The sequence below is a fragment of the Scardinius erythrophthalmus genome (assembly GCF_964197995.2).
Source record: "Scardinius erythrophthalmus genome assembly, chromosome: 16".
Lineage (NCBI taxonomy): Eukaryota > Metazoa > Chordata > Actinopteri > Cypriniformes > Leuciscidae > Scardinius > Scardinius erythrophthalmus.
In genome coordinates, this window is record NC_138236.1 from 14,910,186 (window position 1) to 14,935,816 (window position 25,631).

Genomic DNA, 25,631 nt, shown 5'->3' on the forward strand with positions numbered 1-25,631 from the left:
TCTCATAAACACACACACGGCATAACTCTAAACAGGACCAGATGTTTCTGCTTGGGAGCTGAACTCCCATCTGTACATGGAAAAAAGAAAAGCAACAGCAACTTTCCATTCATTAACCCGTTTCTGTCAAAAAAAATGGCAGGAAAATCATGGTGGCAATTTGTGTTTAATACACAAGACGTACTGCAACTCTATGCATTTCTATATGCATCTATCTATCCATCCATTAACCACATGCGGTTCCTTCAATAGGGTAACATTAAACTTTAATAGAGGGTTCTTTTACAGCGGTGCAGCACTAAAATAGAAAATAGTGCAATTTGTGAGATTGCGAATCACAGATTCAATGAACTGACTGTGGAATTCCATATTACTGGATCTTTTAAAACCCCCGGTGAGGTTGGGGGGCGACTGGCTGGATTTCCCGGAACACATTCGTGCAAGGCTATCACATTCTGACCGCAGTTAGCCCTGTGAACCGCTAGTGAGTTATCGCATGTGGCTCAGGCATTTAGCCCTCTCACCCTTCTCTTTCCATCACTCATCCCCCCCCCAAAGTCCCAGCCGGGGGGTTGAGGGGGGAGGGAGGGGGAGCAGTCATTGCTCACAAGCCTGAAACTTGTGTCTGAACTCAACCATTTATATTACGCTACAGAGGACAGGGTGAACAAAACAAACCATGGCAAAATACACACAGATCTCTAGTCCAGAAAATATAAACATTGATTTCAATGCGTTACATTTTGGATGGACTTTTCTGATCCATCTGGTTTACATTAAAGGGTTAGTTCACCCAAAAATGAAAATTCTGTCATTAATTACTAACCCTCATGTCATTCCAAACCTGAAAGACCTTCGTTCATCTTCAGAACACAAATGAAGATATTTTTGATGAAATCCGAAAGGTTTCTGAACCAGCCATAGGCAGCAACGTCATTGCAATTTTCAAGGCCCGGAAAGGTAGTAAAGGCATCGTTAAAATAGACCATGTGACTACAGTGGTTCAACCTTAATGTTATGAAGAGACGAGAATACTTTTTGTGCACAAAACCCCCAAATATAATGACTTTATTCAACAATCTCTTCCCTTCCACCATCATTATTATATATTGTTGACATAGTGTAAACAGTGCAGCACTTCCTGGTTCTACATCAAAAATAACGTCTGGGGTCTGGTTCTCGTGGTCTTCGCTGAGCATCTGTGCCGATGACGGTCTAGAACAAATATTGCCTGACATGTAATCATACCCAGTGCTAAGGCTAAAAGTGAACCTCTATTGGTGCAGTGGATACACACTGCATACATAGTAGCTACATAAATACACAGTACTAAACGAACAGGCTTTAGCATCCTAGCTAGTATTGTATGTTTTAACACGGCTAGAACATTGTATTGACCAATCAGTGGTGTGAATTGTAAGTGATGGGGAAGTTACAAGTCATTCAATAATTACTACGGATATTTTTCAGCTTCTGTCAAAGCTGAACTGGATTTATACACACAGACGCACACACTTACTGTATCCTGTGTTTACGTCTCTCACTGTGGAGGGTACAACCGTAGTTCATTCTTGTTTGGCCTGGTGGATGTCACTGGCTCTGTGAATAAGCCAATCCATCAAACACAGTTCATTTGAAATGAAGTTAATGTAACTCTCCAAGCATGAAGTTACACTGCAATAAAATCAATACGGACTGTGGTTGGAGTGTTTCAGTTTTGAAATATGAACTAAAGGATAAAAAAAAAGACAATGTAGAAACTCTATAATGCCAGTACATCCCCTTTTGGCTAAATTACGCTTTTTATCTCAGTATTTGTGTGTGCGCTGTGATTTACTGGCAGTCTTACTGGTTCCAGCATTCCCTCTCATGGACTAACTCTGGGTCAGTGATCTAATGGTCACGACAGTATCTGAGCCGTACTGCATCTTGAATGAATCCAATTCTATCAGTTCCATCCAAAATATATTACTGTACGTATTTCTCAAGAGCTCTCTCTTTATTGTGACATATTTTCACCTGTTACAGCTTATGCAAAGGGTAGTCTTAAAGGGACAATTCATTCAAATTATATTTCTATCATAATTTACTCCCCCTCATGTTGTTCTAAATCTATATGACATTCTGAGTAAATAATGAGATTTTTATAATCATACATTTTTGGGTAAACTGGTACCTTTAAATCACCTCAGGATCAGACTACTAATCCAGTAAATTGTGTTTTTGTAATAAATAAATCTCAGCTGAGTGTCAGCTGTTTATGTTCTACAATGTGATTAGTGTCCTGAAAGTGGGCTGGTCTACACACACACAGAGTTGCTGTTGTTGTTGCAAATGCACACAGAGACACTGCTGACCAGAATTAGGTTTAAGATTAGATGAAGGTTTGGGATCATATTCTATTTAGGCAACATGAGATTTAGATGCACAGTGTAGGGTTAAGATTAGGTTGTGATTACTTACTACTGGAGATCTGTATTCATTAGGTTTATGATTCTTGGTTAGATTTAGGGTTGAGGACATTGAGGATAATATATAGGGTTAGATTAGATTATAGTTAGATTATAACTAGGGTTATATATACAGTGAGGAAAATAAGTATTTGAACACCCTGCTATTTTGCAAGTTCTCCCACTTAGAAATCATGGAGGGGTCTGAAATTGTCATCGTAGGTGCATGTCCACTGTGAGAGACATAATCTAAAAAACAAAAATTCAGAAATCACAATGTATGATTTTTTAACTATTTATTTGTATGATACAGCTGCAAATAAGTATTTGAACACCTGAGAAAATCAATGTTAAAATCAATGTTAGAGGTCAAACGATTCCTGTAGTTTTTCACCAGGTTTGCACACACTGCAGGAGGGATTCTGGCCCACTCCACGACACAGATCTTCTCTAGATCAGTCAGGTTTCTGGGCTGTTGCTGAGAAACACAGAGTTTGAGCTCCCTCCAAAGATTCTCTATTGGGTTTAGGTCTGGAGACTGGCTAAGCCACGCCAGAACCTTGATATGCTTCTTACAGAGCCACTGCTTGGTTATCCTGGCTGTGTGCTTCGGGTCATTGTCATGTTGGAAGACCCAGCCTCGACCCATCTTCAATGCTCTAACTGAGGGAAGGAGGTTGTTCCCCAAAATCTCGCAATACACGGCCCCGGTCATCCTCTCCTTAATACAGTGCAGTCGCCCTGTCCCATGTGCAAAAAAACACCCCCAAAGCATGATGCTACCACCCCCATGCTTCACAGTAGGGATGGTGTTCTTGGGATGGTACTCATCATTCTTCTTCCTCCAAACAGGTTTAGTGGAGTTATGACCAAAAAGTTCGATTTTGGTCTCATCTGACCACATGACTTTCTCCCATGACTCCTCTGGATCATCCAAATGGTCATTGGCAAACTTAAGATGGGCCTTGACATGTGCAGGTTTAAGCAGGGGAACCTTCCGTGCCATGCATGATTTCAAACCATGACGTCTTAGTGTATTACCAACAGTAACCTTGGAAACGGTGGTCCCAGCTCTTTTCAGGTCATTGACCAGCTCCTCCCGTGTAGTTCTGGGCTGATTTCTCACCTTTCTTAGGATCATTGAGACCCCACGAGGTGAGATCTTGCATGGAGCCCCAGTCCGAGGGAGATTGACAGTCATGTTTAGCTTCTTCCATTTTCTAATGATTGCTCCAACAGTGGACCTTTTTTCACCAAGCTGCTTGGCAATTTCCCAGTAGCCCTTTCCAGCCTTGTGGAGGTGTACAATTTTGTCTCTAGTGTCTTTGGACAGCTCTTTGGTCTTGGCCATGTTAGTAGTTGGATTCTTACTGATTGTATGGGGTGGACAGGTGTCTTTATGCAGCTAACGACCTCAAACAGGTGCATCTAATTTAGGATAATAAATAGAGTGAAGGTGGACATTTTAAAGGTGTTCAAATACTTATTTGCAGCTGTATCATACAAATAAATAGTTAAAAAATCATATATTGTGATTTCTGGATAATTTTTTTGATTATGTCTCTCACAGTGGACATGCACCTACGATGACAATTTAAGACCCCTCCATGATTTCCAAGTGGGAGAACTTGCAAAATAGCATGGTGTTCTAATACTTATTTTCCTCAATGTATATATATATATATAAACATTGCGTCTTCACTATAAACTCATCCCCATCATCGCTTAGGTTAAGTTTTAAAATGTACTGAACATTTGGGATTAGAGCCTTGAGCCGAAAACCATTGATTTTAATAAATCAAGGCTGGCTAAACATATGTAACCTCTAACTTGTGACATTTGGAAACACTTATAAAATTTCTTTCCCTTAAAGGAACAATTCACACAAAAATTCGCCATATGATAGCTTTATGTTACAAACAGACTAAAATAAAGTTTTTTAACTGATAATCTTTCCAAGCATTGAAATGAACTACAAAAGTCATATGTACTACAAAACATTATTGATATCAATGGTGCCAAATTAAATAAATAATAAAAATTAGACACACACCTAAACCTAAAACACACACACAACACACACACAACACACACACAAACACAACCTGCTTTCTCTTTACTGCTACACAAAACCATTTTTACCACAGTGCATGTGTCCCACTTACTTTTTTTCTCTCTTTACTTAACCCAGCCCATCTCTTTTTTTCATTTTGCCTCTCTGTTTGGTGATGAATTGTCCCTGGTCTCCAGGAATGGATCTGTTAATAATTCAGACCAGGCTCTGGCATTGACCATTAGAGCCGGGAGGCAGAACTTTCAGCTGATAGATCACTAATCAGATTAATCGCTGTCTTTCAGTGGGGAAATGAAACGAAGTGAGGGTCCATGCCGCGCATCATAATATACTGGACCTTCTAGAACACTTCGCCAGCAAACACTTTCAATTACGACAAGCAACCACCTACAGCTTTAGAGAACATTGCCCTTGATTGAGTATTCACGCAGCGATCCTAACATTAGCCGAACACGGTGAAAATATTATCCTACTAGATGTGGTTGCACAAATTTGCGCATGAGTAATTAGTACAACGATGGATGTGACTAATGCCTGTTCCAGACAAAAACATATATACAGTACATCGCTGCAGTTCAGATAAATTAGTCGGAACTCCACACAACTAATGATCATCCGTACATTCAACTCATGTCCAACAGCTGTAATTTGATTAACTGAAGTGTTTTTAGGCTCAAGTATGTATGTATTTTTTCCAGCTGAGCTCAGGAACGTGGGTCGTTTATATCAAGGCCATAGCATCTCATTTCACCTGAGCTTAACACTGATTTGCCTGCAAAACTATGTTATTGTTTCCAGGGATCACGTACAGATGTTGCCAGCAGTAGCAGCTAATGACAAAGTCATGTGTTTGGTGGGGTGATATGTGTGTCCGACTGAGCTGATGCCAGGTGAATTACACAAATTAGAGTTCACCATGGAGTGGAAATACTGATTAGTCACAGTCTGCTGTGAGTCTCCAACACATGCACTGATAATAGATTATACAAACATCTAGCAAGGCTTAAAGGCATAGTTCAACCAAGAAAGTGACAATTCTGTCATTATTTACTCACCCTCTTGTCATATTTAAACACGACAACAAAAATAAACACCATAAAAATTAGTCCATGTGTGTATTCCAAGTCTTCTGAAAGCATAAAAGTAGTATATTTTGATTCATATTTACTTTAATATACAGTAATACTGTTCAGGCACAATAAAGTTCATCCAACTCTACAACTTTGCTCCCATTCTGTCCTCTTTTTCACTCTCTGTCTATCTCTTTGTCTATTTCTCTCTCAGAGCGTCGTGTTCTCTCTCTTGACTTACTGTGATGTTTTTGTTCTTTTTTCTGCAAAGAAAAGTCTGATCTGGTCTGGCTGACGGCAACATTCACTGACTATTATTCATATATAATTTATCACAGAGAAACAGAAATGGGGTGAGAGAGTGAAAGTTTGTCCCCTACCTCTAAGAGATTTAAATGTTGTATTTTCACACACACACATGAAAAAAATTGAGCTGCATCAGGCCGTTAATCATAAAAGACGATGAACTCAACACCACAAGATTGAGTGAAGAACAAAAACAAAACAAAATGTACAACACAAATATATCCAGGACCCAATCCAAACATCACAGCAGGGGTAAAAACCTTGTAGTTCAAGCTTAAAAACACATAAAGTGACACAAATCACAAGACGTCACTTCAAATTGTTTGTTCAGCTAATAAAACCCGACATTTGGAATGTTCCTTTTGTGGCCACATTAGCCCCGCCGTACCTGTTGTATTGTTAACCAAGCGTTAACTGTTACCCCATGCTCCGTCGACCCCAGCGTTATTAAACATGAACTCTAGCCCCAGTCTCAGTCAGAGGATTTCTGTCTCTCATTATCCACTCAGTCCTTATCAGAATATAAATAAAGAAACTGAGCTCTAAAAATGGAGTTTAAAGATACTGAGAAGCCTCTGTTCTTGAAATCAAAGGATAGCTTTCTAACAAATCGTGACAAGAAAACAAATGAAAGCTAAAAGAAAGAAACATCAGATATGATGGAGTGATGAAATAGAATCAGATTTTACCTATTATATAGTAACAGATTTTTCATGTTTTTGTAAAAACAGTGATATTGTGAAATATTATAAAATAACTGTTTTCTATTTTAATATATTTTGAAATGTAATTTATTCCTGTGATGGTAAAGCAGATTTTCAGCATCATTACTCCAGTCTTCAGTGTCACGCGATTCTTCAGAAATCAGTCTAATATGCTGATTTGGTGCTCAAGAAACATTTCCTATTTTATTATGTTGAAAACAAAACAATTTTTGTGGAAACCATGATACAATTTTTAAAGTTTTTTGTTGTTGTTGAGGTTTCAGGTGAATAGAAAGTTCAAAAGAATGACATTTATTTGAAATATAAATCTTTTTTAACATTATAAATGATGTCTTTAGAGTAAGTTTTTGACCATTTCAACGTGACCTTGCTGAAAAAAAAAAGCATTAATTAAAGAACAAAAATCTTACACATCCTGAACTTTTGAAATGTAGTATAGTCGTGCTTAGTTAGAATAAAACAGTTTAAAAAAAATAGGCTAATCAACTTTTTAAGAGGAAGTAGAAAGGAGATGCTTCCCCTTTTTTACACTGCTGGTGTCAAAAGGCTGTGTGTTGAATCAAGCTCTACTGTATGGTATATTGATGAAAATTCACATGTCAGTTGATAGAAGCTATAGTCAAATTAGGCAGGTGCCAACAAGGATAGACTGTCGTAAGATCTACTATTTTGGTTAGGTGTTGGTTTTCCGCTTGATATCTAATATTTGCATCTAGAAGCAAAACCATTGAGAACCGATGTTGCTGATGTTGTGAACAGATCCCTTGTGCATGTGTGGGTGAGAAAGAGAGAGAGAGAAAGAGAGAGAGAGAACGAGACAGGGATGAAGGGGTATAGAGCTCATACAGGGTCAGTTCTTCCTTCTCCTGATACCGTGGGAACGGATAGACGGGTTAAAGACACAAACGGATCACTGTATCTCTCCCTTTGCTCTGTTCCAAAACCTAGCTGCCTAAAGAGAGAGCATTTTAAAGCATCATAGACATGCTCCTGAAGCAGTTCTGAAAGCTAGGCATCTTAAATATGCCTCCTAAGAGCCCTTATTTTAGCTAAATAATAAAGCAGCATCTCAAGTATCAGAAGCGGTTATCCAGAATGCGTTATGATGAGCCTAATCAAAAAATTAAGTTGAGATGGCGAACGAAGCGAGAGAAATGTTGACTCAAAAGTATAATACATTTAGCATACAAATTAAGTTCAGTGACTGATTAAAAACACAGTAATTTGTTATTATTTATGTGTGTTTAGGATTATTAGAGTTAGCTTAGCAACATGCTAATGGGCAATTCCACGCAAAACTGTCACATCCATAACGCCAACTCAATACCATGGCATTGAGTTGGCGTTATGGATGTGACAGTTTTGCTTGGAATTGCCCTAATGTCAAACTCCATTATAGAATCAATTGCATGTTTTTCCTTGTTTTTAAAACCTTTCCTTGTTCTCTCTCTCTCTCTCTCTCTCTCTCTCTCTCTCTCTCTCTCTCTCTCTCTCTCTCTCTCTCTCTCTCTCTCTCTCTCTCTCTCTCTCTCTCTCTCTCTCTCTCTCTCTCTCTCTCTCTCTCTCTCTCTCTCTCTCTCTCTCTCTCTCTCTCTCTCTCTCTCTCTCTCTCTCTCTCTCTCTCTCTCTCTCTCTCTCTCTCTCTCTCTCTCTCTCTCTCTCTCTCTCTCTCTCTCTCCTCTCTCTCTCTCTCTCTCTCTCTCTCTCTCTCTCTCTCTCTCTCTCTCTCTCTCTCTCTCTCTTCTCTCTCTCTCTCTCTCTCTCTCTCTCTCTCTCTCTCTCTCTCTCTCTCTCTCTCTCTCTCTCTCTCTCCTCTCTCTCTCTCTCTCTCTCTCTCTCTCTCTCTCTCTCTCTCTCTCTCTCTCTCTCTCTCTCTCTCTCTCTCTCTCTCTCTCTCTCTCTCTCTCTCTCTCTCTCTCTCTCTCTCCCCATCTTTTCATCTTTGTCTTGCCCCTCTTGCTCACAGTGACCCTGACATGTCCTTTTCTCAGAGTCCACAGGAATCCTGCTGTTTCTCTCCAGTCAGGTGACAAGTGGCCTTTTAGCTGTGACTCGGACTATTTTACCCTATGTTTCCTCAGCTACTGGATGTCTAATAGTGTATACTTACTTTAAAGTTAAAATATCATGGAAAATATCACTTTTGAAACACAACTATAAAGATATATAGCATTCATAATATAAACCCCTCCAAAAAAAAAAAAAAATTCTAGCAGATAACTTTTACACTTTTACACTATTTTGTATAATTAAAATAAAAATCATCACACATTACAATGTACAGTATGAAAATGTCTATGTTGTATGGCCTGCCAACACAACAACTAAATCGAACTATTAACCACTATTCAAGAGGGGCTGGGATAATGTGTCCATTTAAAGTTTCCCTGACAATTAAATTAATATAATCATTTAGAAATTTGCTAAAGATTACACTTAACAGTGTTATTAATTATTAATGTTTGTAAAAATTTAGTTTAAGATGATGCAAAGTTGATCTAAATATAAAAATGTAAAAAAAAACAACAACATCTATATAATAAACGGAGCAATTCCAAGAGGGTCCTCACACCATCGGTGCTCGGGCCCTAAATATCGTTCAATAACTGATATGTCCCATTTTATGAATCACTAGTCATTTCACATGCAAAGAGATCAGCCAATCATAAAACTGATAATTTGCATAACACTAAATTCCAGACATGGGGACTTGTGACTTGGTGACTTGGACTCGAGTCGACTCGAGTCGCTATTTTTATGACTTGTGACTTGACTTGACAAAAAATAAAATACTTGAGACTTGACTCGGACTTGGAAGTTAAAGACTCGGGACTTGACTTGACTTGAGACACGATGACTTGAATGACTTGAGTGTTAATCACATCATGTTTTCAGTTTGAATATAAAATATATAAATAATTTAAAAAAATAAAGTTGATTACCCAGCTGGAGCGCAGGCTGAGAATAGCGCTGTCATGACTGGATCACGACACTATCATCAGTCATGCCCTCTCGTACCTTACGCACACCACGCCCACTTAGATCAGATATCACATCAACATGTCAGCCGGAGGGGTACCGATGGTCATCGCTTTCGGCTTCAAGGATTATTCACAAGATGGCAAAAGACGAACACAGAGCTGCCAACTCTCACGCATTCACAGTGAGACTCACGCGGTTGACGCTTTTCACACGCTCTCACACACATCCATTTTTTCACGCACAGAAAAATTGCGAAGCAAAGAGGACACGGATACCGACCGACTAGACAGAGCAGGTTACTTATGATATAAAAAAATCTCAGCTCTCAGATTCTGTCACTTTTATTATGAAATTCAAACAAAAAATAGCGTTTTGGCGCTTGTAAATGTGACGCGACAGATCCCTAGCGGCACATGAACCGATCGTCTCTACAACCTAGTAAATAAACAAGAATGAACACTGAAAGATACAGTGCAACTTACCGAAATGTATATTCCTCATACATAATATCGACCAAACAGCTGGAGAACAATTATGTCACATAACAAAGGCTACCTCAGGAAAGCCATTTGATGACCATAACATGGGCTAGGCTACAGCACGTTAGTTGGCTAGAAAAAAAGAGCTATAGAGAGTATTTTGCTAAATATGTGTACTATATTACTTATTTATTTTTACTTATATCATTAAATAAAGTTGTTATTAATAAAAAAAACGCATTATATGTATTTGAGTTATTTTTAACCTTAAAGGAGAAGTTCACTTTTAAAATGAAAATTCTGTCATCATATACTCACCCTCATGTTGTTTCAAACCTGTATGAATTTCTTTCTTCTGCTGAACAGAACAGAATATATTTAGAAGATTATCAGTAACCAGACAGTTTTTGGGTCCCATTGACTTCCATAGTAGGAAAAAAATAAAAACTGTCTGGTTACTGATAATCTTCTAAATATCTTCTTTCCTGTTCAGCAGAAGAAAGAAATTCATACAGGTTTGAAACAACATGAGGGTGAGTATATGATGACAGAATTTTCATTTTAAAAGTGAACTTCTCCTTTAAATAATACTTCCAGCTGATAGGGCTCTCTGTCTGTTTACATTAGGTGAGTTGTTTTTTTTTCTTGAGAAAAATGAATGCCTACCTTGTGTAGCCTACCTAATATTTATCCACATGAGTCAATATTAAATCAAATCACAAGAATTGAATTGAAATAATAAAAAAGCATAGCTTACCAGAAATTGTACCATGTAACCATTGTAACATGTTGTCACTAAACCTAATAAAATTCAGTTTAGTTACTAAAATGTTTTCACAATCACAATACACTTATTGTGATGCAATAATTTTTTTTTACATCCCCCCAATCCCCCCTAAATCGTTGTTTAGGTACATTAAACCATAAAGCTTTTTCACGTTAGGACTTATATATAAAGCCCATGAGAACCGTGGGGAGTCAACCCACAGCCGCTCCGCTGCCCTGCTCAAAATGTGAAACAGAAACGCTTAATGTCAGATAACGTCCATAATAATTTGACTTTTGGTTCGATTTTTTTTAACTGTTTTCAGTGATTATGAGAGAGAAATTTGGTAATCATTGTTTAGGCTACATTAAACCACGTCATGTCATATTGTCAACATGGTCCTTATGAAGCAGAATAGTGGGTCACATGTCTAATGCTTTTTTGAAAACTTAAGGCTTTCTTCTTGTCTTGTCTTGTCTTGTCTTGTCTTTTCACTTTATTTAGATCAGATTCTGCAGGTAAAATTACAATAATAAGGTGACTTGACTTGGACTTGACTTGACCTACTACAGGACTTGACTTGACTTGACTTGACATAGCCTGTGACTTGACTTGACTTGACTTGCCCAAGAAAAAAATACTTGGGACTTACTTGAGACTTGAAGGTTAAGACTTGAGACTTACTTGAGACTTGCACATGTGTGACTTGGTCCCATCTCTGCTAAATTCCAAAAACAGTATTGAAAACAACTTATTTACCTAAAAGTATCAAAGTCAAAGATAAGGTGGAATATTATTATTAAAACTGATTACAAATCAGAAATAAAATATATTTAGATTTCAGGGAATGAAAATAAACACTACTAGAGTGAACATCATTCCCTTTAAACTCTCATTTCATGTTTTCAAGAAAAAGCAATGAACATTAACACTGACCCAACACATCACTGTTCCCTAATGTTCCCCCCATTTGTTCCTAGAAGCTGAGTCTGCACCGTGTTCAATAAAGCACCAACAAGTATATAGCAATCCGCTAAGAAAAGTAGTTGGTAGTTCAAAGGCAGTGGCCACAAAATGTAACAATTTCTGTCTGAAATAAAAGGCACCGTCAGAGCAGCACTGGGACAGTGGCCAGCGCTACAGCCAGGCGTGAGAGCTATATAATGGCATCTCAGGACATTAATCACCCTGAAAGCCACAAGCAGCATAAAAATTGACAATCTGGCAACCCACTGCATGTCTTTATTAAATACCACATCACTCAGGGCCTGCAAACACCCCTGTCCTGGCAATGAGGGCTGAGGTGAACACAAACCAAGAAACGGAAAGAGAACAATATAGGAGGCAAGGTGAAAAAGAAAGAAGGGGTGAATGATGGAAAAAGAGATGGAGAGATGATGAATGTTTAAACTAGACTATGTTTTATGGACAGAGCAGGGGGTGATGTATGTGCCTGCCAGCATGACAACTAAACTGAACTATGACATGTCATCACCACTATTCAAGAGAGGCTGGGAAAAATGTGCCTATTTAAAGTTTGCTTGACATTTAAAGTAAAAAAAAAAATTATAGTGACGTCACCTCAAGTACGGTACAATATTTTAAAGGAAATGCTAGTGGTGATGTCACACGGTCGGTAAGGAAGAGAGTGTTTCTACTGCGAAGAGCAGCAGGGAATGAAAAACACAACAACACGCCACAGAGGAAACAGAGGCAGAAGGCTTTTGCTCATTCAGGTGAAGCTTTTCTGTCAGCAAGAAAAACTGCCTGCCCAAGTCATTAATTCAAGCAACCGGTAATTTCCTTCTGGACAACAACACTTCCTTTGGAGGAAAGTACAAAAATGGGGAAAGAAAAAAAAACTTTCACGTACAGTAGCTGGAAGTGAACATCTATTACTCAAAACTCTGGAGTATCCACGTGGTGTATTCTTTTGACCCCAAAATGGTTTGGTGCTGGTTTGAAAGTGGACAAATTATGGAAAACAGTAAAGTAGACATACTCTAATGTTCACAATACAAAAATTACCTCCTCAATCCACATAGACCACTTATGGAAACCAGGGCTCCCGACTGTAACTAAAATGGTCGCAAATGCAACAAAAGTGACAATAATAAAATTGAGGGAAAAGACGTCAAAGCTTTTTGTGCTTTTTTGTCAATCATAGTGCTGATTGCAAACCCTAACCTCAGTATAGTGTTGGTAGCACATCCTGATAGATAGCATTACTGTATAATGCTATAACATATAGCATTACTTTTTTGACTGGTGACGGTTGACCAATGAAACCAGCTGAGGGTGGGGTTTGCGGTAAACTAATTCTATATAAAAATATGTATAATAGTATAGTATACTGCACACACAGCCTGACTGACATAAGCTGACATTTAAATTAATATAATCATTTAGAAATTTGCTTAAGATTACACATAACAGTTTTATTAATTATTAATGTTTGTAAAATTTTAGTTTAAGATGATGCAAAGTTGATCTAAATATAAAAATGAAAAAAACAACAACATCTATATAATAAACGGAGCCATTCCAAGAGGGTCCTCACACCATCGGTGCTCGGGCCCTAAATATCGTTCAATAACTGATATGTCCCATTTTATGAATTACTAGTCATTTCACATGCAAACAGATCAGCCAATCATAAGACTGATAATTTGCATAACACTAAATTCCAAAAACAGTATGATCTGCTGATCTAGACCGTACACATCTGGCTTTGATCAGTGGGGATGTTACATCTGAAAACACACAGCAGTTGCATTCCTAGAAGGACGAATAGAGAAACTGAAATATTTACATTTTAAATTTTGATTTTCATTCATCTTCAAAATGATATTCAATTCTTTGCAAAACAGAAACTAAAGCCCAATGGATTTGTTGTGAAACCAGAAGCCTTTCTCTGTTTTTACATGTATTAGCCTTTGAAAAAAAAAAACAGGAGTCTTTCTGCAGAGAGAGAATCTAAAAATATAAAACCTTATCTTAGTGTGTGAGAAACATGTTTAAGCCATTCCACACAAAGAGCAATGGTTCCTTTCCCATCTTATCTGTGCCATCTACAACCACCACACAGGTAATCCAGGATTAGGAGGCCATCGTTGGACACCTTTCAACAAGGAATGGGACGTCAGCACTCCCCGTCCTGCTACCTGGCTCTGGTTCCCATGTCAATGAACTTTGAAAGAGTTAATCTTGAACACAACTTCTGAACATCCACACTTTAAACGATTACATATTGTTGGACTGACTCTTGCAACATGACACGAAAATGTCAAGTGGTAATGTTCTACAATTCAGTCAACGTATATATATTTAAAAAAAAAAAAGCAGTGGGAGCTCTCTTTATAAGACTCCAGGATGCAGGAGAACACTGCGAGCTTGCCTGCAAAATATGAATGATCTCACTACAAACTTTATTGCTTTTGTGGGAAATCAGGTTAATCTTCAATGGATTTGGAAGAATACAAAAGAACAACCCTTTTCAGTCTCTTTCACTCTCTAAACATCTGAACTTAAGGCTTTAGATTCAGAATCCTCTATTTTGCTCAGGGTCTTGAGGCTTTTCTGCTTTTCTGCTATCAGCAAAAGCAGAAAAATACAGTATACAGTGGCATTTTCTGTATTAATGTCATGCCATTTTCAAGACCAAAAAAGAAAGAAGAAAAAAATAAGTAATATGATAGTATGAATATCTTTCTGAAAAATATATGTACATGTTGGATTTTGGCATCACAAGACTACATTAACGTCTGTTAAAGGAGTCATATAATGTCATTTTTGTACAAGCTAATATGATTCTTTAGGGTCTAAATTAAAAGTTCGTAATATACTTTAATTAAAAATTCTCATTAGTATTGTAAGAAAACACTCATTTTACCTGGTCAAAAACAGCTGTTTTCAGTACGCCGTTTAAGTGCATGTCTTTAAATGATAATGAGCTTTGCTCACCCCGCCCCTCTGTTCTGTGCGTACATGTTTGTAACACAATAACACAATAACCATAACGCGTCGTTGATTATATACATGGGATTATGAATTATATTGATAACGTTGTACATAGAAAACATGCCGTAATGTACCTGAGTGTAAAAATAGCCGCATTTATTGTTAAGTGTGCTAGCGATTTGCAAAGATAAATATAAAGATTAATATAAAGGTCAATAAAACGTTACACTCACTTCAGTTCTTCTGGAGGTGCAGCAGGAACACAAATAGTTGGTACTGATCCTTTTTTCAGGAGCAGCTTCTTAGCAAATAACCAGCTTTTTACTGATCCTCGTTTGTAAAGCAGTCTGGTGAAATGATTCGCGCAAACATGAAAGCATTGACGTTGATCATGGGGAATATTCCCTTCGAAAACAAACTCAGCCACTGCTTCTTCAGCTGTACGGATTTAGGAACATCAATATGATGCTGTGTTCCTTATTACACCAAAGAACAGAACACCACAATCTCTTAGACCGACGCCATTCTACTCAGTGCTCCAGCTATCAACAATGAACACTGGATGTATTTTTTTATCATTTTATGATGGTTGTATACAGGCACTGCCAACACACATTTCAGTACAATCAACTTGTAAAAGTGCATGTACCATTATATGACCCCTTTAAGTTTACATACATTTCCTTTAACCCTAAAAAGTAAAATGCGTAGTTCAAAATACGGGTAAAACACAAAATTTTCTTCATATTAACAATACACTGGGAAATATTTTAGAGTGAACATCATAAATGTACAATAAGATGATGTTCACTTTAAAATTTGCTAAATTTGACAAATTATTTGTGTTTTTAAAAATTAACTTTTAGTGAGTGTTAGATGACGGTAAAGATCTAAATGTAAAAACATGGAAATTAGCTGCTTGAGATAAAATTTATTGTTAACTTTGATATACACATTTCTGGTCCAGTTGCCAATAAGGCTCTTAGTGATGGGTGAGGATCATAGACTGTAAAAAAATATGGACGTAGTGTCCGTGACGTCACCCGTAGGTTTCTGAAGAGCATTTTTGAAGCCTAAAGTGGGCGGAGCCGGCCGTCGCCATCTTGGCCTTGCGTCACTCCCGGATAACAGAAAATAGACAAACAGGCGGGGCGTGAGTGGAGCTGAGGAGCCTGGCTATCTGAAATCACCTAGCTCGATGTGATCGAGTTAGCTGATGATGTAAAGCCAATTAAACGTTCCTATTTTTGCCCTTCGAAATATTATAATAGTTAAAAGACATGGCTACAAGTGAGACTGTGTATTACTTCGAGAGTGTTTGTGTGTGACAGTGATTTATGTGCATACATGTACTCTTTCATGGTCCGTCAGCGCGGCATCGCTCAAGTTCGTAGAGAGCTTATTCAGTCCATTTTAAATTCTGATTTTGGCCGTCTCTCAAATGGGTTAAACCATAGATATATTGCCTCTGAAGTTCAAGTAAATGCGCTAGAAAATCCGCGCTCATTCATTTGCATTTATTGCATGGACGGAGAAAGCGCCGACGCCTGCATGATTTCATCTGACGGTACATAAGCATATTATAATCCATCTGTTCCGTGAGAGCAAAACGAACGAGCATTTATTGACGTTTTAAATTTGAAAACCCCCAAAAGCAACGAAATTGTCAGACATCCATTAGTGCAGGTTCACGGAGGAAAACAACTCAAATACAGCGCTGGTTGTTCTCTCGAACGATAACGACGGAATCCAAAGACGTGGGCTTTGTACCCAAGTATTAAATTGTATGAAATAATCCCGAAAAAAAGCACAAACACTGCAGAGAAGGCAAGTTCAGCAGCTAACATTGCTGAGGTGAAGTGACGGCCAGTAACAGCAGACAAACGGCTAGCACTGACAGCGGCAATCCATCTGTCACTCAAGTGGCCACTGGCCACACCCTTAAATTTAAATATTAATCAACTAAACGGACGAGTTATAAAATAATTCACCCCCCTCACAGCTGTTATGAAGGGCAAAATTAGCTGTATAGACCAAAGCCACAGAGAGATCCAGGCTGTAAACATATTTTTTTCTGCTGTAAAGTTGGTAATTTTAACATGAGGGAGATACAGATTTGACTCACTTCTGCAGCCAGGCCAAGCGGCCAGTCAATGAATTGCAGTTTAACTCACTTCCGTGTTGGTTTCAAAAGAGAGACGGGGAGGTTGCCGCTTGGTGAGGATACATAAAACAAAAAAAAGTTTTGAAAACACTGAACTAAATACAATTCATACATTAAGTATGGCTTACGTGTCCATTTTTATGGGCCACTGTTCTAGGACAAAAAGATCCTGCTGTACTGGGTCTAGAATAGATGTGGGTTAAATTAGCTGCTTTGCTCTGCAGAATGTGGTGCTTATTGACCAGAGAGCTCTGAGGGATTTCACCGTCCTGCTGCTGGATTTTAGATTAGCGCAGGTACTTTTCACCCTCTTTGACGACAGCTGAGTAGATTTACAGTGAAAATCTTTCACTGAAAACAGCTGCTTATAGAAGAAAAAAAAGGTTCATAAAGGATATTCCAGGATTAGCTATCTCTCCAGCTGCACACAGGCCTCAGAAAAATTACCTTTCACCCAGAAAACAAATACTTAGCAAACAAGGACTCGACCGCTTCTCAAATTCTTTTTTAAATCAAATCAACTTTAAATTGAACACTTGGCAGAAAAGAAACATTGTCGAAAAATGGGTCAAAGAGCTGTATGAACGTGGACTGTTGGAAAGAAAAAGCAGAATGTGGTCAGCTTCTCACAGCTTTGCCGTTTTCTTCGATTGCAAAACACGTGTGGTGGTTGTCATCCAATAAACTCTGAAATAAGAAAAGCAATGAGCAAATGCCACCAAAAATCCACTAAAAGCGATCAATACAGAGAGAAAAAGAGAGAAGAAGAGTGAGAGATTCGGCTCCTTTCGTGCAACACTAATGCGTTTCAATTTTCCCTCAAAAGAAAAGATCATTTCGGATCATTGTCTTGGTCTATATGGGCCGTAATCTCTTCATTAGCTCAGTTATGATAAGCCTCTTCAAAAACAACTGCTACTCAGAGAAACAGGAATCTTAAATGGTCCGATTTCATCCAAAGCGTCGCAGTAGGGCATGTGAGGGGCTCTTTTATAAGGTGGGCTGTATAAACATGAACTGAATGGCACACATTGGAGGCTAGGTCTGAGCGAGTGATGCCTGAAACGAGAGTTTTGCTTCTTTCCATCTGTAGCATCTGAAGAAAAACACATCTTCGTGCCAACAGATTTGTACACACAAACGCCTATGAATGCAGCACGATGGAGCTAAATTAGCATGCGTAAACACAAGACGCAGTCAACCTTGTTTAATCTTATAAATCCAGTCCTGGAACAGAACGTCCTGAACATTCAGTAAATTGAGAGATTTAATATTTTTAATATATATATAAACTATATGTTGAGAAACTGATCGTTGCCTGTTTTTGAGGCTTTAAGGAGAGTTAGCTGGGCTTGCTATGTGTATGGACTAATAGGGACAGGCACAACAACTTCATTTTCTGTTTATATGATATAATGGTTAGTGTCAGACTAACAAGAACTTTCTCAATCTGACAAGCTCTAATCTGGTTCTAACCAGTTTGCCAAACCCTTAACTAATGTAAAAATAGAACAAACTGTTAGTGATTACTTTAAATACAAGTCAAACAATCTAGTCCAGTCCAGTCTTTTTTAACTGCATGAAGTATGTTTTCTGGTTCTAAATCTGATTATGACTATAACAATCAGAATAATAAAGCTTATGACTGAAAACTAGCTGAAATAAAATAAGTTTAAGTTGTTTTTTTTTTAAGTAATATAATTTTTATGGTTTTAGTTTTAGTCAACATTAATAACCCTGGTTAGCAGTCAAATTCTGGCTATGCAACACTTTGTAATGCTAAACAGCTCAAATTCATAATTTTTTTAAATATACACATTTAAAATATAATCAAAGTTTCATGACATTCCTAACCAATTGAATATACATAAAAATGCAATAATGTTTGTTAATGAGTCATGAAAGTGATTATAAAGTGTGAGTTCCGACTAGTTCCTCTATTATTCACCACTAGACAAGCACACATCTTCTGAATCACCAAGCCTGCTAAACAATTGTTTATCTAATGTACTGTAAATAACACTGCCATCAAGTGAACTTGGTTAGAGACCCACCCACCAACATTTACCTCGGTTTCACCTCCACCAACACAATTTCTTCTGTCCAGATGGGTGACCATCTCTTATCATTTCCAATTTTTTCCATCTGCAGTCCGAGCATTGACCCCACGGCATCTGCAATCTGGTTTAAGGACACATCAAAAGTGTAATTCACTGAGTCTGAAGGTTTCATAAGCTGGAAGAAGACCAGCCATGTCCCAAGCCTCCCGTTCGGCAGTGGATACGCTTCAGCAGCTCTCTTACCTGAGCTGACAGCGATGCTTGGTCAGTGCTATCTGACAGAAACATTCTCTGCTGATTCAGGCAGTGATTACTGAGTTAAAGGCTGACAGTTGTGGAACGCCCTGATGGACGGACAGGTTGGGAGAGCTTTTCACCGTTTGCTAAACATGGCAGTCTGAGTCATCAGACACTGTAGCAGCGAGGAAAACAACAGAGGGAACGCCGGGCTTCATTAATGCAATTATGTTCAAGGCCGTGGGGATACTTGTGTATGAATCATTATTGTTGCAGGATTGTGTGTGTATGTTTCATTAATGCTGAAAAGCTGTGAGCGAGTTTCCGCTGAATAGTTGTTTACGTTCCATACAGGCCGGTGTGCTGGGACCAAGAGGTAATTAGGTAACCATAGTAACCGGGGCTTATGGGGTCGAATCGTGCACGTTGTGCTGTGTGGACAGTTTTAGAGCAGGTGGACAGTCTGCCATGAAAGTGTAGGTTGGCTCGCCGGGAGTGTGTTATTGGCTAACTGCAAGAGTGTGTGGTGACAGTGGTTGCTCTGTTCCGCCGATGCACGGTGGGAAGCCAGGAGCTCGTCAACAACGGCTTATCAGCCAAAACAGCTGGAGCCCTCGGCGCCTCCCACAGAGAGGACACGCGCAACTGTACATGAGCATCTCCCACCTGAAGCTGGATAGTCATTTACTCAGGCTACAGACAGAGAAAGAGAAAGACAAACATAACTTGCACGCAAGTAGTCACACACCCCTTAAGTCTTAAAATCAACCCAAACCTGTTTTGAAACCATAGTTTGGTCCAACTTCGCCACACCTAGTCTCACACACACCCATAATGCACTGCAGAATAACTGGACTATGAGGGTTAATGGTGCTTGTAAAGGCAGGCTTCAATATTACCAATGGTTATTCCTTAGGGTTACAGGTTTTTCAACTTCTGCACGACAGCTTACATTAAGTTGTTTGTTTGAGGAGAGCTATGTTATCACTTTAACGTATGATTTTTGCAGGTAGTAAACAAAATGTAAAAAGAGTATGCAAATACATTTGTTACTATCCCATGTATGGATGCACCAATATTAAACTTCAAGCAAATAAGTCAATAATTCATTTCATGTTGCAGAAAACCGATTAATGGACGATATTTAAACACTACACTATTTTTTCCTGAACGAAAAATAAATGAATAAATGAAGAGTTCAGATGCAAAAGCCTCTAAGTGCCATCTGAAATTTTCTTCTAGAATGATCATTTTTATCAAGCTTGTATATTTAAGTTAAGTAATTTCACTTAAATGACAATTAATAGGTAATTTGCATCGCCATTTAAGTGAAATTATTGAACTTAAATATACAAGCTTGATAAAAATGATCATTCTAGAAGAAAATTTCAGATGGCACTTAGAGGCTTTTGCATCTGAACTCTTCAAATATATAATCGTAAGTATCACAATATAAGGCATCACAACATATAATATAATGTACAGTGTGAAAAATGGATATCCACTTTGAGATTTGCTTAAGATAACATTTAATAGTGTTAATGAATCATTAGTGCTTCAGTCAGACAACATGCAAAATCTGGTTAAAATGACTGCTTTAAAATCCAAATGAGAAAGAGCGTTACTAGATTTTGCACTTCACAGACTATGTGGAAAAGAGGTGTGACAGATGAAGCACCGCTGTTAAAAGAATATGAAGGAGATAAACAAACCCATCAGGTGAATATTACAGAACCCCCTGTGGCCTAAACACAGACCCCAAGACAGCTTAACCCATATTGAGTGTGAGAGAAAGAGTGTGTGTTTGTGCGCTTCTCTGCCTGCCATTGTAATGAAATTAGAGCGAGAAGTCCATGTCTGATTTATGGCTGTGTCAGATCTGAAAGCACCTCTTTTACATAAAGGAGAGGTACTTCCAAAGCACGATTTATCATTCCCATCTCTCATTTCACCATCCATCCTTATTCACGCCAAGGCTCATCTCCAGCCTTCCTTGGAAAACTCTCTCTCTATTTTCGCTCATTGCATTGAGGGGGTGAGCAAGAGGTGTTTAACCTTGCTGTTATTTACTGGCCCGCATAGACTGGCTTGGAGGAGGGACGGGACAGATCGTATCCAGAGGGGCTTAACTGTGGACGCACATCACGCTGGGGCTCACGCATTGTATGCAGCGGCAACAAAACAGAGGATTATGGGTTGCATATAAGGTTATAATGAATAGGTTCTGCCCTGGGCGGGTTGGCCTTTGTCGTGTGGATGGAAAGGATCTGTGTGCGCGTCTAACAGAAGGAATTTGTATGAAAGATGTTTGAAGACTAAAGTTGGAACATTGTGTACAGCTGTAAGGCATCTTTTGTTGCTGAAAAGCTGCAGGGAAGTTGAGCAGAAAATAGGCTAAAGACGTCAACACAGACACATCAGGTGTGGTTTCTGTGCCATCAAACACTAGCGTGGAGCATTTTTAAACAAGTTTTCAGAACAACACACTTAAATTTTTATTCCCACCGACTCCAAAACCACACCATAATGTTGAACAGGTCAAAACATACAGTAAAAGCACCTTAGACTGATTCACTGAATGAAATACTTTTATGGTGGTTTCTGTGAATCAAAAACATAAAAGTGCAACCAGTGTAGTTTAATTACAAAACTACTGAGTGAGCGAGTTCATTTTAGTGAATCAAAAGCACAGAGTATATGAGTGCAGGTAAATTCCCAAACAAATAACTCGCTGTAAAAACCTATTCTTTTTAGCAAATCAAAAGCATTCCACACACTCAGTGTGGAGCAGTTCAATTACAGAGGGAATGACTCTTCTTAGCTGGTTCTTTTTAGTGAATCAAAAACATACACTGCAACCAGTGCAGTTCGTTTCCCAAACAAATGACTCAATCACAGAACAAATTACTCTTATGAGCCAAATTTTTAGTGAATCAAAAAGCTGCGTAAACAAGAATTTGTGAGAATTGTTTTAATTTAGCATATTGTCAAATAATCCAATTTTTCTAATGGAATAGCATTTTTTTTCCCATTACCAACTAGTCTGATAACATAAAAATCCACCAGCTAGACAAGCATGATTGCAGTAATAACCAACACAAACAAGGCCAGAATGAAAATTCTTACTGGTCTAAGCATAGCATAAAAAAGCATTTCACCTATAATATACACAGGTACAACAACAGACAGCAAATGAACACACCCTCAGAGATGTTTGCAAACACATTTTATGCTGACCTGTTACAATAACCTTGATGAGTGATTGAATGCGAGTCATAAGGTGAGCTAACAATCTTGACAGATCTGAATATCTAAATTCATCATTAAGACAGTCACACTCCAGAAAACAAGCACTCACACAAACGCTAGTGCCACAGCTTTAACATGTGTTATGAGCTTTCTCAAGAAAAACAAGCGCATGCAACATGTCAAAGCGTGTTTCTATGGCAGCTTGGAGAAAGTACTGCAGGGTTCTCAGACAAAAACAACTCACAGAGAGCTTGTTTTACCAGTTATCTTTATCTGAATCACAGTAAACAAATAGCTGCACATGGTCAGGCATGCTAATGGCTCAATGCTTGACTAAATGGCAGCGGCGGGGTTATTTCTAGAAGAAGCTCTGACTTGGATGCCGTCTACCTTATTCAAAGCTCTTTATAGAGCCATGAGGTTTGGTTTAAGGTATAATTCCATGATTACCCAACAAACCCTAACCCTCCGTTTATCAAGATGCTAAACTGCTAATGGTTGGTCACAATTTAAAGCAATTAGGACAAGTCTAGGTCTGGGAAACTGGCCCACAGAGCAAGTTTCAAGAGTGTTGGTAAAGGTGAAGGAGTTTAGAGGAGGAGAGAGGGAAGGAGGGAAATGGAAAACGAGGGCGTCTATGTAATCGAATGTGCTAATTAACCTTAGCGCTTCCCAGGGAGAACAGGTGGAGGAAGAGAGGAATGGATGGATGCATCTAATGAATACTCCTACTCGCCCGGTGATGCTTCCTGCAAGGGCCCCCCTGAGGAGGTCTGTCGAGCTGGGCTGATGAGGACGATCGGCGGGGACACATCCATGGAGATGCAGAGACACAAGGACTGATGTGGAATCAGGACGATCAATGAGTCCGGTCTGAAAGCAGTTGCTAAGAAAAGCAACTGGTGCAGATGTGCTTGTCTGAGAAGAGGAATTTGTGGCGCAAAGAACGAAATTAACGTCTTTTATCTTTGGAACAATGAATACACAACAGAGAGAAAAGGAAGCAGACTCTTTGTTCCACCGCCAAACAGGTCACCATGTAACAGCACCCGCTCAGAGTGAAGGACACTTCAAGGAACGGAGGTCTATTAGTGTGTGTGGGGCTCAAATCAAACTCCGAGGTGAGGGGTCCTAATCATGTGTCCCTGTCCCCGCTGTCATGTCCCCTACTGTCCCTCTGAGAACTGTCCTAGTTTCTGATAGTTATCTGTCACAGTGTCAAAGCTCCACTTTTTCTGCTACCAAAATTTTCCTTGGCTATTGTTCAGCTAAAAAAAAAAAAAACATTAAATACCCACCTGTTTGTAAAGAGAGAGTTTACCAAGAAATAAAACAAGTAATAAAAACTCGGTGAGTGTTTTAGCGCAATTTTTTCACCTCATGGGATCACAACACTAAGAGATAGTAAATCTTTTCCTGGATTTTTTTTTGTGCGTTCCCGAGATTAGACCTTCCTTAACATAATGCCGAAAACCCGAAGTCTCTAGGTGGTCTGGTTGAGGAGTAGATAGAAGTGCAAGATTGGTGCGCACACAGACGCACAGAACAGAAATCATGAGTTAACAAGCGCAATTTGTCCGGTGGAAAGTTGTGCTGATAAATTGTCATTTACTTACATTGTTCCAAGACTTTATTTTTTCCAAAACAACTTTAGACCCAATAGACTTTCATTGTAGAGAAAAACATAAGAAATAAATAAAAATATCTTCTTTTGTGTTCCACAAAAATTTCTTTCTCTATTTCTTTAAAAGGAGAAACCGTTTCACTAGTTTCTCCTTTTAAATTCCAAGTCACGATAGGGAAGAAACGACAAATCGCAACAATGTCAATGTCACTGTCTAATGGCGACTTTAAATAATCAAATCACAAGTGATTCTACTCATTAGCTTCCAGATTAGCAGCAGTTGATCATTTTCCAGCATGTGTGTCACACAAAGGTCCATTAACCCTGAGCACCTCACAGCACAGAAGAGACACCTGCAGATAGAACAACACAGCTGCTCAACTGCCCTGAGAAAATAGAAGCGAACAAGAGAAATACTGCACACTTACCAGACCCATTTCACACAATCTGGTCTTAAAAAAAAAAAAAAAAAAAAAAAAAAAAACCTTTAGCTCAGCACGGCGTGGCATGGCAATGACAAGACCATGGGCTAGATTACCAGGGAACGCACAAACTGGAAAGACGTATAACTTGAATACACTGTAAGACACTTTGGGTAAAAGTATCTGACAAACACATAAATGTAAATGGAACACAGCATTTACTGTATCATTAAAGTGAAATTCTACTGACTAATGTTCAATGCCTATCAGTCTAGTCTTAGGCATAAAGCGCAAATAACACTTCACCGAACACACACACATACACATACATATTCATTCATTCATTCTTAAAAAAAAAAAAAAAAAAAAAAATTCTAGCATTTATGCCTATATGAAAGTCTTACCCTATTTAATGTTAAAGCTTTAGTTTCATTGAATTCAATAAAGCAGTAAAGTGCACTGGTTGATGCAGCACTATTTCATTTAAAATATTCATTGTAATGTCATCAAATTGTCTACAGATGGAAAGAAGCAGCTAAGTTCTTTTTTGTCACTTCTCTTCTCAACTGGTCCTGCTCAAAGCAGACGGTTACCTCCAGTGAGACCCCCCTCTCTGTTTCAAGTCTGTCTCTCCTTCTGTTTCTTTCTCGGTTACCTGCAGCCTCTCTCTGGGTTCATCACCACTCTGTCTCCATGGCAACGGCTGCCAGGGCTGAACGGTCAGTTTAATGCTAGTCCAAACACAAGCGGGTACATGTGAGGGTAAGGCCGGACACATGCAGAGCACAAAGACACTAAAGAGCTCTCCATAACAGATACACCCCCGTCTCCTCGCACCCTTTTTCTCTCTGCTTCCTCTCTGAACACTGCCAAAAGCGCAGAGATGGAGAGAGAACGAGCGAGAATGAAAGAGAGAGGGAGTCAAAGACAGAGCTGTCTCTGTGAGACTGAATGGGGTTGTAGGAGAGACTTCATGCTGCATATACCGCAGAATCAGAATGTTAATGCGGGCAGACAGTGAAGAGAGAACATCCTCTCTGTCTAAATGTCATCTCCTGTAACA

The 25,631-nt window shown here is 38.8% G+C and overlaps 1 protein-coding gene across 4 annotated transcripts in view; it reads right to left on the reverse strand.

The window, feature by feature from the left end:
• sema6cb (semaphorin 6Cb) overlaps nucleotides 1–25,631 on the reverse strand; it is a 154,289-nt gene that overhangs the window by 79,367 nt on the left and 49,291 nt on the right. The window lies entirely within an intron of this gene.